At 46.7% G+C, this 16,172-nt stretch overlaps 5 non-coding genes across 5 annotated transcripts; all 5 read right to left on the reverse strand.

The window, feature by feature from the left end:
- Positions 1-672: 672 nt before the first annotated feature.
- On the reverse strand, positions 673-744 carry trnag-ucc (transfer RNA glycine (anticodon UCC)). The gene has a single exon. It is a non-coding gene; the product is annotated as a tRNA-Gly (tRNA).
- A 3,688-nt stretch (positions 745-4,432) lies between these two features.
- On the reverse strand, positions 4,433-4,504 carry trnag-ucc (transfer RNA glycine (anticodon UCC)). The gene has a single exon. It is a non-coding gene; the product is annotated as a tRNA-Gly (tRNA).
- Positions 4,505-8,186: 3,682 nt separating this feature from the next.
- On the reverse strand, positions 8,187-8,258 carry trnag-ucc (transfer RNA glycine (anticodon UCC)). The gene has a single exon. It is a non-coding gene; the product is annotated as a tRNA-Gly (tRNA).
- A 3,678-nt stretch (positions 8,259-11,936) lies between these two features.
- Positions 11,937-12,008, reverse strand: trnag-ucc (transfer RNA glycine (anticodon UCC)). The gene has a single exon. It is a non-coding gene; the product is annotated as a tRNA-Gly (tRNA).
- Positions 12,009-15,677: 3,669 nt separating this feature from the next.
- Positions 15,678-15,749, reverse strand: trnag-ucc (transfer RNA glycine (anticodon UCC)). The gene has a single exon. It is a non-coding gene; the product is annotated as a tRNA-Gly (tRNA).
- Positions 15,750-16,172: the final 423 nt, after the last annotated feature.

Consider the following 16,172-nt stretch of genomic DNA (forward strand, 5'->3'; position numbering starts at 1 on the left):
TGACTATATCGGATGATGACGTGGAGGAGCCTGTGGTGGACTGGGGAGGACAAAGTTCAAAATCACACAATACCAGGTTATCGTCCAAGTAGCTTTCGGAGCACTCCTAAAACTTGTGCTTCCAAGTAAAGCTGTTGGACTGTAATCTGGTGTTGTGTGATTTTTAACTTTATCCTGGATTAAACTTTCACTCACTGTGTGGTCACTTCTATCATCTCTCAGAGTTTTATCGAATCATTTTCTCATACTGGAAATATAAAAGCAGCTGGTGTCCACTCCTCCTATTTCTGACCTGCACCTAAAACAATAACATTACCGATTCGATATGAGAAATAACGTTGTTTGGATATTTGTGAACTGTCCACCCACATTTCACTTGATATTAGGCTGTAGTTCACAAAAAACAAAATGAGAGTAATGTTGAAATGAGTGAAATCCGGAAACATTTCTTTCGAAATAAGATGGAAAACCAAGGAATTCTGCCATGACTCGTGTTTCTTTGAACCGTGCTCGACTTGACTCCTTAATCCTCCTGGGGACATCCTCAACTTCAAAGTTGTGTCTGCACTCCAGAGGTCTGGCAGACTCAATGTGATGTGCAGACGGAGGTGTTTCATTCCCACTGAATCGATCGGCTCTTTTGGTTGTGGAGTGGTGTTAAAACGCACTGCTTGCGATGGCCGGGAATCGAACCCGGATCAACTGCTTGGAAGGTAGCTATGCTCACCACTATACCACCATCGCTACAGCCTGAAGCGCTCTAGAAATCAGCTGATGTGCCATAATAGTTCTTGACTCGAAATTTCGTTGTTGTTTTGATGGAAATTTTGCAGTGAAATATTAGAATTGAGAAGTCATCAAAGACCGAGTTTTACTGAGTGGATCGGTCTCCTGATGCCCCGCCTCACTTTTTAATACACACAAAGCAGCATTTCGGATTTCTCATCATCTGAAATCAATCAATAACAGAAATAGCACGAAAATCCCAGGGCAACCCTGGAACGATCACACAATTAAAACTTGTCAAGTTCTCAGAAAGGTTCACCGGACCGAAACGTGAACTCTGATTTCTCTTCATACAGCTTTACCACCGACTTCGGGTTTGGTTTCTGATTTACAGCGTAGACATAGTCATCGAGATAGAGATGTACAGCTCGGAAACAGACCCTTCGGTCCAACCTGCCCATGCCGACCAGATATCCCAACCCAATCTAGTCCCACCTGCCAGCACCCGGCCCATATCCTTCCAAACCCTTCCTATTCATATACCCATCCAAATGCCTGGAAAATGTTGCAATTGTACCAGCCTCCGCCACTTCCTCTGGCAGCTCATTCCACACACGTACCACCCTCTGGATGAAAGCGTTGACCCTTTGGTCGCTTTTATATCTTTCGCCTCTCACACTAAACCTATGCTCTCTAGTTCTGGACTCCCCGACCCCAGGGAAAAGACTTTGTCTATTTATCCTATCCATGCCCCACATAATTCTGCAGTTCTTTCAGTTTCTAAAACTTCTCAAGAGTTTTCTTAGAAAACAAAAACGGCAAAACCAGAGGAACCATTAGACTGAGGCCACGCTGCAGTAATTGTGGAGAGGAGGGAATTCCGGGTAACAGTTCGGGAAGCAGAACCCTCTCGAGGAATATGTATTAATTTGAAGTTCGATCCCGTTGATAGATTTGCAGGTTTCTCTTTTACTTTGTAGAAGAGGGGGAGGTGTCAGTCAGCAGTAAGGAGTTTTCACAGGAGGGCATGATTTGGAGATGCCAGTGTTGGACTGGGGTATAGAAAGTTAAAAATCACACAACACCAGGTTATAGACCAACAGGTTTAATTGGAAGCACTAGCTTTCGGAGCGCTGCTCCTTCATCAGGTGGTTGTCCGAAATCTAGAGCTTCCAATTAAATCTGTTGGACTATAACCTGGTGTTGTGTGATGTTTAACTTCACAGCAAGGGGTAGTCATGGGCAGCTGTTTAGTGAAGGTCGCTTCCACTGATGTGGGAAGGCAGTGCACGCAAAACCCTCCCTGCCCTAGATAGGTAACCTGAACCAAGATGGGCTTTCCAAGGTCAGGGGGTGCAGAGTGCTGAGGCCGCTGTCATCATTTAGTTCCCATGGGTCCCAAGTCCTTGGGATGCCGTGGCGCCTTAATGATGAATGGGATTGTGTGCAACCGAGACAGGGTCGTGGCAGAACAGTGTCGAGAGTGTGTTGCTGGAAACGCACAGCAGGGAAATCGATGTTTCGGGCTCCAGCATCTGCAGACCTCCCTGTCTCCGAGCAGAACAGTGTTATCCGCTCAGGTTTAAGCAGAACGTCCGCAGCTACTCCTGCGGGTCCAACGAAACACAAAGCGCTATCCGGGAGGGCAAACGTAGGGGGTGGGGTCAGCAAGCACAGCGTAGGGTGATCCCGGTTCGTGAGGGGAAAAAGAAAACGTATTGCGGTGAAATTGACATAGGAAGTGAAATTGACAAAGGAGGTGAAATTGACATTGTCAGAGCAACCCTGCGCAGGAAGGAGGTAGAGCGTCATGTAGGGGCGGTGGGCAAGATGGAAAGGACGGGGTGAAGGGAGGGCACAGACGGCTGTGTAAGGGCATGAACAAGTGTTACCCTTCATGGTGTCGTGGGGGGATGAAGGTCGGGTCTGCAGGCAATGATAGTCTCCAGCTGAGAGTCGTGAGAACCCGGAATCAGTGTGTGTGTGTGGGGGGGGGACCGTGTGTGTGTGTGTATGTCTGTGTGTGTGTGTGTGTGTGTGTGTGTGTCTGCGTGTGTGGGTGCATGCGTGTGTGTGTGGCTGCATGTGTGTGTGTGTGGGTGCATGTGTGGGTGTGTGTCCTGTGTGTGTGTGTGTCTGCGTGTGTGGGTGCATGCATGTGTGTGTTTGTGGGTGCATGTGTGGGTGTGTGTGGCTGTGTGTGTGTGTGTCTGTGTGTGTGTGTGCATGTAGGGATATGCGGGTCTGTGAGAGTGTGTGTAGGTGCATGTGTGTGAGTGTACTGGGGTATCAATTTGTGAGAATGTGCGTGAGTGGCTGTGAATGTGGAAGTGTTTGAGTGAGTTTATGAGAGAGAGCTTGTGTTTGAGAGAGGGTATGCAATAGTGTGTGGGTCGGTAGGAGTGTGCTTTTGTGTGTGTGCGTGTACTTGTGAGTGTCCGTGAAATAGTATACAGTGCAGTGTTGTCACGTGTCGTGTGACATGAACCAAAGTGCCCTGTTAAAGTCATCCCCATGGGTACCGAACTTGACTATCAGCCTCTGCTTGGCCACTTTGCATTGTTGGCTGTCCCATAGTCTCCCTTGGAGGATTGTCACCCAGGGGTCCGAGACCGAAAGGCACAGAGCGCTGAAGTGCTCTCCGACTGGGAGGCTAGAACCAGTCTGACTCAAGATTGGGACACAGACAGACTTTAACCTCACACCTTTAATGCATTGTCTGAGCTGAGATGGCATCTCTTGTTAGACAACCTGAAGTTATCTCGACAACGTAAATTTGAAAAGGTTCTGAGGTTCTTATATTAATGAACGGAAACTAGTAAACCCATTATAAAAGATGAAAGGCTTAACCTAAATGTGTTTAATATATCATTTCAGCTGCATTAAACTGTAATCCTTTTGCTATAAATACTGCGTCTTATGGTCCTTCTTATCATCAGGTTGATCTACATCGGATACACTCTATCCATTCTTTATCCTTCAAAGAAAATCAGTCACCTTCATCAGACACTACCTTCCCTTAACAAATCCATGATGACTATATCGGATGATGACGTGGAGGAGCCTATGGTGGACTGGGGAGGACAAAGTTCAAAATCACACAATACCAGGTTATCGTCCAAGTAGCTTTCGGAGCACTCCTAAAACTAGTGCTTCCAAGTAAAGCTGTTGGACTGTAATCTGGTGTTGTGTGATTTTTAACTTTATCCTGGATTAAACTTTCACTCACTCTGTGGTCACTTCTATCATCTCTCAGAGTTTTATCGAATCATTTTCTCATACTGGAAATATAAAAGCAGCTGGTGTTCACTCCTCCTATTTCTGACCTGCACCTAAAACAATAACATTACCGATTCGATATGAGAAATAACGTTGTTTGGATATTTGTGAACTGTCCACCCACATTTCACTTGATATTAGGCTGTAGTTCACAAAAAACAAAATGAGAGTAATGTTGAAATGAGTGAAATCCGGAAACATTTCTTTCGAAATAAGATGGAAAACCAAGGAATTCTGCCATGACTCGTGTTTCTTTGAACCGTGCTCGACTTGACTCCTTAATCCTCCTGGGGACATCCTCAACTTCAAAGTTGTGTCTGCACTCCAGAGGTCTGGCAGACTCAATGTGATGTGCAGACGGAGGTGTTTCATTCCCACTGAATCGATCGGCTCTTTTGGTTGTGGAGTGGTGTTAAAATGCACTGCTTGCGATGGCCGGGAATCGAACCCGGGTCAACTGCTTGGAAGGCAGCTATGCTCACCACTATACCACCATCGCTACAGGCTGACGCGCTCTAGAAATCAGCTGATGTGCCATAATAGTTCTTGACTCGAAATTTCGTTGTTGTCTTGTTGGAAACTTTGCAGTGAAATATTAGAATTGAGAAGTCATCAAAGACCGAGTTTTACTGAGTGGATCGGTCTCCTGATGCCCCGCCTCACTTTTTAATACACACAAAGCAGCATTTCGGATTTCTCATCATCTGAAATCAATCAATAACAGAAATAGCACGAAAATCCCAGGGCAACCCTGGAACGATCACACAATTAAAACTTGTCAAGTTCTCAGAAAGGTTCACCGGACCGAAACGTGAACTCTGATTTCTCTTCATACAGCTTTACCACCGACTTCGGGTTTGGTTTCTGATTTACAGCGTAGACATAGTCATCGAGATAGAGATGTACAGCTCGGAAACAGACCCTTCGGTCCAACCTGCCCATGCCGACCAGATATCCCAACCCAATCTAGTCCCACCTGCTAGCACCCGGCCCATATCCTTCCAAACCCTTCCTATTCATATACCCATCCAAATGCCTGGAAAATGTTGCAATTGTACCAGCCTCCGCCACTTCCTCTGGCAGCTCATTCCACACACGTACCACCCTCTGGATGAAAGCGTTGACCCTTTGGTCGCTTTTATATCTTTCGCCTCTCACACTAAACCTATGCCCTCTAGTTCTGGACTCCCCGACCCCAGGGAAAAGACTTTGTCTATTTATCCTATCCATGCCCCACATAATTCTGCAGTTCTTTCAGTTTCTAAAACTTCTCAAGAGTTTTCTTAGAAAACAAAAACGGCAAAAACAGAGGAACCATTAGACTGAGGCCACGCTGCAGTAATTGTGGAGAGGAGGGAATTCCGGCTAACAGTTCGGGAAGCAGAACCCTCTCGAGGAATATGTATTAATTTGAAGTTCGATCCCGTTGATAGATTTGCAGGTTTCTCTTTTACTTTGTAGAAGAGGGGGAGGTGTCAGTCAGCAGTAAGGGGTTTTCACAGGAGGGCATGATTTGGAGATGCCAGTGTTGGACTGGGGTATAGAAAGTTAAAAATCACACAACACCAGGTTATAGACCAACAGGTTTAATTGGAAGCACTAGCTTTCGGAACGCTGCTCCTTCATCAGGTGGTTGTCCGAAATCTAGAGCTTCCAATTAAATCTGTTGGACTATAACCTGGTGTTGTGTGATGTTTAACTTCACAGCAAGGGGTAGTCATGGGCAGCTGTTTAGTGAAGGTCGCTTCCACTGATGTGGGAAGGCAGTGCACGCAAAACCCTCCCTGCCCTAGATAGGTAACCTGAACCAAGATGGGCTTTCCAAGGTCAGGGGGTGCAGAGTGCTGAGGCCGCTGTCATCATTTAGTTCCCATGGGTCCCAAGTCCTTGGGATGCCGTGGCGCCTTAATGATGAATGGGATTGTGTGCAACCGAGACAGGGTCGTGGCAGAACAGTGTCGAGAGTGTGTTGCTGGAAACGCACAGCAGGGAAATCGATGTTTCGGGCTCCAGCATCTACAGACCTCCCTGTCTCCGAGCAGAACAGTGTTATCCGCTCAGGTTTAAGCAGAACGTCCGCAGCTACTCCTGCGGGTCCAACGAAACACAAAGCGCTATCCGGGAAGGCAAACGTAGGGGGTGGGGTCAGCAAGCACAGCGTAGGGTGATCCCGGTTCGTGAGGGGAAAAAGAAAACGTAGTGCGGTGAAATTGACACAGGAAGTGAAATTGACAAAGGAGGTGAAATTGACATTGTCAGAGCAACCCTGCGCAGGAAGGAGGTAGAGCGTCATGTAGGGGCGGTGGGCAAGATGGAAAGGACGGGGTCAAGGGAGGGCACAGACGGCTGTGTAAGGGCATGAACAAGTGTTACCCTTCATGGTGTCGTGGGGGGATGAAGGTCGGGTCTGCAGGCAATGATAGTCTCCAGCTGAGAGTCGTGAGAACCCGGAATCAGTGTGTGTGTGTGGGGGGGGACCGTGTGTGTGTGTGTGTATGTCTGTGTGTGTGTGTGTGTGTGTGTGTGTCTGCGTGTGTGGGTGCATGCGTGTGTGTGTGGCTGCATGTGTGTGTGTGGGTGCATGTGTGGGTGTGTGTCCTGTGTGTGTGTGTGTGTCTGCGTGTGTGGGTGCATGCATGTGTGTGTGTGTGGGTGCATGTGTGGGTGTGTGTGGCTGTGTGTGTGTGTGTGTCTGTGTCTGTGTGTATGCATGTAGGGATATGCGGGTGTGTGAGAGTGTGTGTAGGTGCATGTGTGTGAGTGTACTGGGGTATCAATTTGTGAGAATGTGCGTGAATGTGGAAGTGTTTGAGTGAGTTTATGAGAGAGAGCTTGTGTTTGAGAGATGGTATGCATGTGTGTGTGGGTCGGTAGGAGTGTGCTTTTGTGTGTGTGCGTGTACTTGTGTAGTGTCCGTGAAATAGTATACAGTGCAGTGTTGTCACGTGTCGTGTGACATGAACCAAAGTGCCCAGTTAAAGTCATCCCCATGGGTACCGAACTTGACTATCAGCCTCTGCTTGGCCACTTTGCATTGTTGGCTGTCCCATAGTCTGCCTTGGTGGATTGTCACCCAGGGGTCCGAGACCGAAAGGCACAGAGCGCTGAAGTGCTCTCCGACTGGGAGGCTAGAACAAGTCTGACTCAAGATTGGGACACAGACAGACTTTAACCTCACACCTTTAATGCATTGTCTGAGCTGAGATGGCATCTCTTGTTAGACAACCTGAAGTTATCTCGACAACGTAACTTTGAAAAGGTTCTGAGGTTCTTATATTAAAGAACGGAAACTAGTAAACCCATTATAAAAGATGAAAGGCTTAACCTAAATGTGTTTAATATATCATTTCAGCTGTATTAAACTGGAATCCTTTTGCTATAAATACTGCGTCTTATGGTCCTTCTTATCATCAGGTTGATCTACATCGGATACACTCTATCCATTCTTTATCCTTCAAAGAAAATCAGTCACCTTCATCAGACACTACCTTCCCTTAACAAATCCATGATGACTATATCGGATGATGACGTGGAGGAGCCTATGGTGGACTGGGGAGGACAAAGTTCAAAATCACACAATACCAGGTTATCGTCCAAGTAGCTTTCGGAGCACTCCTAAAACTAGTGCTTCCAAGTAAAGCTGTTGGACTGTAATCTGGTGTTGTGTGATTTTTAACTTTATCCTGGATTAAACTTTCACTCACTCTGTGGTCACTTCTATCATCTCTCAGAGTTTTATCGAATCATTTTCTCATACTGGAAATATAAAAGCAGCTGGTGTCCACTCCTCCTATTTCTGACCTGCACCTAAAACAATAACATTACCGATTCGATATGAGAAATAACGTTGTTTGGATATTTGTGAACTGTCCACCCACATTTCACTTGATATTAGGCTGTAGTTCACAAAAAACAAAATGAGAGTAATGTTGAAATGAGTGAAATCCGGAAACATTTCTTTCGAAATAAGATGGAAAACCAAGGAATTCTGCCATGACTCGTGTTTCTTTGAACCGTGCTCGACTTGACTCCTTAATCCTCCTGGGGACATCCTCAACTTCAAAGTTGTGTCTGCACTCCAGAGGTCTGGCAGACTCAATGTGATGTGCAGACGGAGGTGTTTCATTCCCACTGAATCGATCGGCTCTTTTGGTTGTGGAGTGGTGTTAAAATGCACTGCTTGCGATGGCCGGGAATCGAACCCGGGTCAACTGCTGGGAAGGCAGCTAAGCTCACCACTATACCACCATCGCTATAGGTTGAGGCGCTCTAGAAACCAGCTGATGTGCCATAATAGTTCTTGACTCGAAATTTCGTTGTTGTTTTGTTGGAAATTTTGCAGTGAAATATTAGAATTGAGAAGTCATCAAAGACCGAGTTTTACTGAGTGGATCGGTCTCCTGATGCCCCGCCTCACTTTTTAATACACACAAAGCAGCATTTCGGATTTCTCATCATCTGAAATCAATCAATAACAGAAATAGCACGAAAATCCCAGGGCAACCCTGGAACGATCACACAATTAAAACTTGTCAAGTTCTCAGAAAGGTTCACCGGACCGAAACGTGAACTCTGATTTCTCTTCATACAGCTTTACCACCGACTTCGGGTTTGGTTTCTGATTTACAGCGTAGACATAGTCATCGAGATAGAGATGTACAGCTCGGAAACAGACCCTTCGGTCCAACCTGCCCATGCCGACCAGATATCCCAACCCAATCTAGTCCCACCTGCCAGCACCCGGCCCATATCCTTCCAAACCCTTCCTATTCATATACCCATCCAAATGCCTGGAAAATGTTGCAATTGTACCAGCCTCCGCCACTTCCTCTGGCAGCTCATTCCACACACGTACCACCCTCTGGATGAAAGCGTTGACCCTTTGGTCGCTTTTATATCTTTCGCCTCTCACACTAAACCTATGCCCTCTAGTTCTGGACTCCCCGACCCCAGGGAAAAGACTTTGTCTATTTATCCTATCCATGCCCCACATAATTCTGCAGTTCTTTCAGTTTCTAAAACTTCTCAAGAGTTTTCTTAGAAAACAAAAACGGCAAAAACAGAGGAACCATTAGACTGAGGCCACGCTGCAGTAATTGTGGAGAGGAGGGAATTCCGGGTAACAGTTCGGGAAGCAGAACCCTCTCGAGGAATATGTATTAATTTGAAGTTCGATCCCGTTGATAGATTTGCAGGTTTCTCTTTTACTTTGTAGAAGAGGGGGAGGTGTCAGTCAGCAGTAAGGGGTTTTCACAGGAGGACATGATTTGGAGATGCCAGTGTTGGACTGGGGTATAGAAAGTTAAAAATCACACAACACCAGGTTATAGACCAACAGGTTTAATTGGAAGCACTAGCTTTCGGAGCGCTGCTCCTTCATCAGGTGGTTGTCCGAAATCTAGAGCTTCCAATTAAATCTGTTGGACTCTAACCTGGTGTTGTGTGATGTTTAACTTCACAGCAAGGGGTAGTCATGGGCAGCTGTTTAGTGAAGGTCGCTTCCACTGATGTGGGAAGGCAGTGCACGCAAAACCCTCCCTGCCCTAGATAGGTAACCTGAACCAAGATGGGCTTTCCAAGGTCAGGGGGTGCAGAGTGCTGAGGCCGCTGTCATCATTTAGTTCCCATGGGTCCCAAGTCCTTGGGATGCCGTGGCGCCTTAATGATGAATGGGATTGTGTGCAACCGAGACAGGGTCGTGGCAGAACAGTGTCGAGAGTGTGTTGCTGGAAACGCACAGCAGGGAAATCGATGTTTCGGGCTCCAGCATCTGCAGACCTCCCTGTCTCCGAGCAGAACAGTGTTATCCGCTCAGGTTTAAGCAGAACGTCCGCAGCGACTCCCGGGAGTCCAACGAAACACAAAGCGCTATCCGGGAGGGCAAACGTAGGGGGTGGGGTCAGCAAGCACAGCGTAGGGTGATCCCGGTTCGTGAGGGGAAAAAGAAAACGTATTGCGGTGAAATTGACATAGGAAGTGAAATTGACAAAGGAGGTGAAATTGACATTGTCCGAGCAACCCTGCGCAGGAAGGAGGTAGAGCGTCATGGAGGGGCGGTGGGCAAGATGGAAAGGACGGGGTCAAGGGAGGGCACAGACGGCTGTGTAAGGGCGTGAACAAGTGTTACCCTTCATGGTGTCGTGGGGGGATGAAGGTCGGGTCTGCAGGCAATGATAGTCTCCAGCTGAGAGTCGTGAGAACCCGGAATCAGTGTGTGTGTGTGGGGGGGGGACGGTGTGTGTGTGTATGTCTGTGTGTGTGTGTGTGTGTGTCTGCGTGTGTGGGTGCATGCGTGTGTGTGTGGCTGCATGTGTGTGTGTGGGTGCATGTGTGGGTGTGTGTCCTGTGTGTGTGTGTGTCTGCGTGTGTGGGTGCATGCATGTGTGTGTTTGTGGGTGCATGTGTGGGTGTGTGTGGCTGTGTGTGTGTGTGTGTCTGTGTGTGTGTGTGCATGTAGGGATATGCGGGTCTGTGAGAGTGTGTGTAGGTGCACGTGTGTGAGTGTACTGGGGTATCAATTTGTGAGAATGTGCGTGAGTGGCTGTGAATGTGGAAGTGTTTGAGTGAGTTTATGAGAGAGAGCTTGTGTTTGAGAGAGGGTATGCAATAGTGTGTGGGTCGGTAGGAGTGTGCTTTTGTGTGTGTGCGTGTACTTGTGAGTGTCCGTGAAATAGTATACAGTGCAGTGTTGTCACGTGTCGTGTGACATGAACCAAAGTGCCCTGTTAAAGTCATCCCCATGGGTACCGAACTTGACTATCAGCCTCTGCTTGGCCACTTTGCATTGTTGGCGGTCCCATAGTCTGCCTTGGAGGATTGTCACCCAGGGGTCCGAGACCGAAAGGCACAGAGCGCTGAAGTGCTCTCCGACTGGGAGGCTAGAACCAGTCTGACTCAAGATTGGGACACAGACAGACTTTAACCTCACACCTTTAATGCATTGTCTGAGCTGAGATGGCATCTCTTGTTAGACAACCTGAAGTTATCTCGACAACGTAACTTTGAAAAGGTTCTGAGGTTCTTATATTAAAGAACGGAAACTAGTAAACCCATTATAAAAGATGAAAGGCTTAACCTAAATGTGTTTAATATATCATTTCAGCTGCATTAAACTGTAATCCTTTTGCTATAAATACTGCGTCTTATGGTCCTTCTTATCATCAGGTTGATCTACATCGGATACACTCCATCCATTCTTTATCCTTCAAAGAAAATCAGTCACCTTCATCAGACACTACCTTCCCTTAACAAATCCATGATGACTATATCGGATGATGACGTGGAGGAGCCTGTGGTGGACTGGGGAGGACAAAGTTCAAAATCACACAATACCAGGTTATCGTCCAAGTAGCTTTCGGAGCACTCCTAAAACTAGTGCTTCCAAGTAAAGCTGTTGGACTGTAATCTGGTGTTGTGTGATTTTTAACTTTATCCTGGATTAAACTTTCACTCACTGTGTGGTCACTTCTATCATCTCTCAGAGTTTTATCGAATCATTTTCTCATACTGGAAATATAAAAGCAGCTGGTGTCCACTCCTCCTATTTCTGACCTGCACCTAAAACAATAACATTACCGATTCGATATGAGAAATAACGTTGTTTGGATATTTGTGAACTGTCCACCCACATTTCACTTGATATTAGGCTGTAGTTCACAAAAAACAAAATGAGAGTAATGTTGAAATGAGTGAAATCCGGAAACATTTCTTTCGAAATAAGATGGAAAACCAAGGAATTCTGCCATGACTCGTGTTTCTTTGAACCGTGCTCGACTTGACTCCTTAATCCTCCTGGGGACATCCTCAACTTCAAAGTTGTGTCTGCACTCCAGAGGTCTGGCAGACTCAATGTGATGTGCAGACGGAGGTGTTTCATTCCCACTGAATCGATCGGCTCTTTTGGTTGTGGAGTGGTGTTAAAATGCACTGCTTGCGATGGCCGGGAATCGAACCCGGGCCAACTGCTGGGAAGGCAGCTATGCTCACCACTATACCACCATCGCTACAGGCTGAGGCGCTCTAGAAATCAGCTGATGTGCCATAATAGTTCTTGACTCGAAATTTCGTTGTTGTTTTGTTGGAAATTTTGCAGTGAAATATTAGAATTGAGAAGTCATCAAAGACCGAGTTTTACTGAGTGGATCGGTCTCCTGATGCCCCGCCTCACTTTTTAATACACACAAAGCAGCATTTCGGATTTCTCATCATCTGAAATCAATCAATAACAGAAATAGCACGAAAATCCCAGGGCAACCCTGGAACGATCACACAATTAAAACTTGTCAAGTTCTCAGAAAGGTTCACCGGACCGAAACGTGAACTCTGATTTCTCTTCATACAGCTTTACCACCGACTTCGGGTTTGGTTTCTGATTTACAGCGTAGACATAGTCATCGAGATAGAGATGTACAGCTCGGAAACAGACCCTTCGGTCCAACCTGCCCATGCCGACCAGATATCCCAACCCAATCTAGTCCCACCTGCCAGCACCCGGCCCATATCCTTCCAAACCCTTCCTATTCATATACCCATCCAAATGCCTGGAAAATGTTGCAATTGTACCAGCCTCCGCCACTTCCTCTGGCAGCTCATTCCACACACGTACCACCCTCTGGATGAAAGCGTTGACCCTTTGGTCGCTTTTATATCTTTCGCCTCTCACACTAAACCTATGCCCTCTAGTTCTGGACTCCCCGACCCCAGGGAAAAGACTTTGTCTATTTATCCTATCCATGCCCCACATAATTCTGCAGTTCTTTCAGTTTCTAAAACTTCTCAAGAGTTTTCTTAGAAAACAAAAACGGCAAAAACAGAGGAACCATTAGACTGAGGCCACGCTGCAGTAATTGTGGAGAGGAGGGAATTCCGGGTAACAGTTCGGGAAGCAGAACCCTCTCGAGGAATATGTATTAATTTGAAGTTCGATCCCGTTGATAGATTTGCAGGTTTCTCTTTTACTTTGTAGAAGAGGGGGAGGTGTCAGTCAGCAGTAAGGGGTTTTCACAGGAGGGCATGATTTGGAGATGCCAGTGTTGGACTGGGGTATAGAAAGTTAAAAATCACACAACACCAGGTTATAGACCAACAGGTTTAATTGGAAGCACTAGCTTTCGGAGCGCTGCTCCTTCATCAGGTGGTTGTCCGAAATCTAGAGCTTCCAATTAAATCTGTTGGACTATAACCTGGTGTTGTGTGATGTTTAACTTCACAGCAAGGGGTAGTCATGGGCAGCTGTTTAGTGAAGGTCGCTTCCACTGATGTGGGAAGGCAGTGCACGCAAAACCCTCCCTGCCCTAGATAGGTAACCTGAACCAAGATGGGCTTTCCAAGGTCAGGGGGTGCAGAGTGCTGAGGCCGCTGTCATCATTTAGTTCCCATGGGTCCCAAGTCCTTGGGATGCCGTGGCGCCTTAATGATGAATGGGATTGTGTGCAACCGAGACAGGGTCGTGGCAGAACAGTGTCGAGAGTGTGTTGCTGGAAACGCACAGCAGGGAAATCGATGTTTCGGGCTCCAGCATCTGCAGACCTCCCTGTCTCCGAGCAGAACAGTGTTATCCGCTCAGGGTTAAGCAGAACGTCCGCAGCTACTCCCGGGGGTCCAACGAAACACAAAGCGCTATCCGGGAAGGCAAACGTAGGGGGTGGGGTCAGCAAGCACAGCGTAGGGTGATCCCGGTTCGTGAGGGGAAAAAGAAAACGTATTGCGGTGAAATTGACATAGGAAGTGAAATTGACAAAGGAGGTGAAATTGACATTGTCAGAGCAACCCTGCGCAGGAAGGAGGTAGAGCGTCATGTAGGGGCGGTGGGCAAGATGGAAAGGACGGGGTCAAGGGAGGGGACAGACGGCTGTGTAAGGGCATGTACAAGTGTTACCCTTCATGGTGTCGTGGGGGGATGAAGGTCGGGTCTGCAGGCAATGATAGTCTCCAGCTGAGAGTCGTGAGAACCCGGAATCTTTGTGTGTGTGGGGAGGGATCGTGTGTGTGTGCGTGTGTGTGTGTGTGTGTGTGTCTGCGTGTGTGGGTGCATGCGTGTGTGTGTGGCTGCATGTGTGTGTGTGGGTGCATGTGTGGGTGTGTGTCCTGTGTGTGTGTGTGTCTGCGTGTGTGGGTGCATGCATGTGTGTGTTTGTGGGTGCATGTGTGGGTGTGTGTGGCTGTGTGTGTGTGTGTCTGTGTGTGTGTGTGCATGTAGGGATATGCGGGTCTGTGAGAGTGTGTGTAGGTGCATGTGTGTGAGTGTACTGGGGTATCAATTTGTGAGAATGTGCGTGAGTGGCTGTGAATGTGGAAGTGTTTGAGTGAGTTTATGAGAGAGAGCTTGTGTTTGAGAGAGGGTATGCAATAGTGTGTGGGTCGGTAGGAGTGTGCTTTTGTGTGTGTGCGTGTACTTGTGAGTGTCCGTGAAATAGTATACAGTGCAGTGTTGTCACGTGTCGTGTGACATGAACCAAAGTGCCCTGTTAAAGTCATCCCCATGGGTACCGAACTTGACTATCAGCCTCTGCTTGGCCACTTTGCATTGTTGGCTGTCCCATAGTCTCCCTTGGAGGATTGTCACCCAGGGGTCCGAGACCGAAAGGCACAGAGCGCTGAAGTGCTCTCCGACTGGGAGGCTAGAACCAGTCTGACTCAAGATTGGGACACAGACAGACTTTAACCTCACACCTTTAATGCATTGTCTGAGCTGAGATGGCATCTCTTGTTAGACAACCTGAAGTTATCTCGACAACGTAAATTTGAAAAGGTTCTGAGGTTCTTATATTAATGAACGGAAACTAGTAAACCCATTATAAAAGATGAAAGGCTTAACCTAAATGTGTTTAATATATCATTTCAGCTGCATTAAACTGTAATCCTTTTGCTATAAATACTGCGTCTTATGGTCCTTCTTATCATCAGGTTGATCTACATCGGATACACTCTATCCATTCTTTATCCTTCAAAGAAAATCAGTCACCTTCATCAGACACTACCTTCCCTTAACAAATCCATGATGACTATATCGGATGATGACGTGGAGGAGCCTATGGTGGACTGGGGAGGACAAAGTTCAAAATCACACAATACCAGGTTATCGTCCAAGTAGCTTTCGGAGCACTCCTAAAACTAGTGCTTCCAAGTAAAGCTGTTGGACTGTAATCTGGTGTTGTGTGATTTTTAACTTTATCCTGGATTAAACTTTCACTCACTCTGTGGTCACTTCTATCATCTCTCAGAGTTTTATCGAATCATTTTCTCATACTGGAAATATAAAAGCAGCTGGTGTTCACTCCTCCTATTTCTGACCTGCACCTAAAACAATAACATTACCGATTCGATATGAGAAATAACGTTGTTTGGATATTTGTGAACTGTCCACCCACATTTCACTTGATATTAGGCTGTAGTTCACAAAAAACAAAATGAGAGTAATGTTGAAATGAGTGAAATCCGGAAACATTTCTTTCGAAATAAGATGGAAAACCAAGGAATTCTGCCATGACTCGTGTTTCTTTGAACCGTGCTCGACTTGACTCCTTAATCCTCCTGGGGACATCCTCAACTTCAAAGTTGTGTCTGCACTCCAGAGGTCTGGCAGACTCAATGTGATGTGCAGACGGAGGTGTTTCATTCCCACTGAATCGATCGGCTCTTTTGGTTGTGGAGTGGTGTTAAAATGCACTGCTTGCGATGGCCGGGAATCGAACCCGGGGCAACTGCTGGGAAGGCAGCTATGCTCACCACTATACCACCATCGCTACAGGCTGAGGCGCTCTAGAAATCAGCTGATGTGCCATAATAGTTCTTGACTCGAAATTTCGTTGTTGTTTTGTTGGAAATTTTGCAGTGAAATATTAGAATTGAGAAGTCATCAAAGACCGAGTTTTACTGAGTGGATCGGTCTCCTGATGCCCCGCCTCACTTTTTAATACACACAAAGCAGCATTTCGGATTTCTCATCATCTGAAATCAATCAATAACAGAAATAGCACGAAAATCCCAGGGCAACCCTGGAACGATCACACAATTAAAACTTGTCAAGTTCTCAGAAAGGTTCACCGGACCGAAACGTGAACTCTGATTTCTCTTCATACAGCTTTACCACCGACTTCGGGTTTGGTTTCTGATTTACAGCGTAGACATAGTCATCGAGATAGAGATGTACAGCTCGGAAACAGACC

This window comes from Chiloscyllium punctatum, chromosome 15 (assembly GCF_047496795.1).
Source record: "Chiloscyllium punctatum isolate Juve2018m chromosome 15, sChiPun1.3, whole genome shotgun sequence".
NCBI lineage: Eukaryota > Metazoa > Chordata > Chondrichthyes > Orectolobiformes > Hemiscylliidae > Chiloscyllium > Chiloscyllium punctatum.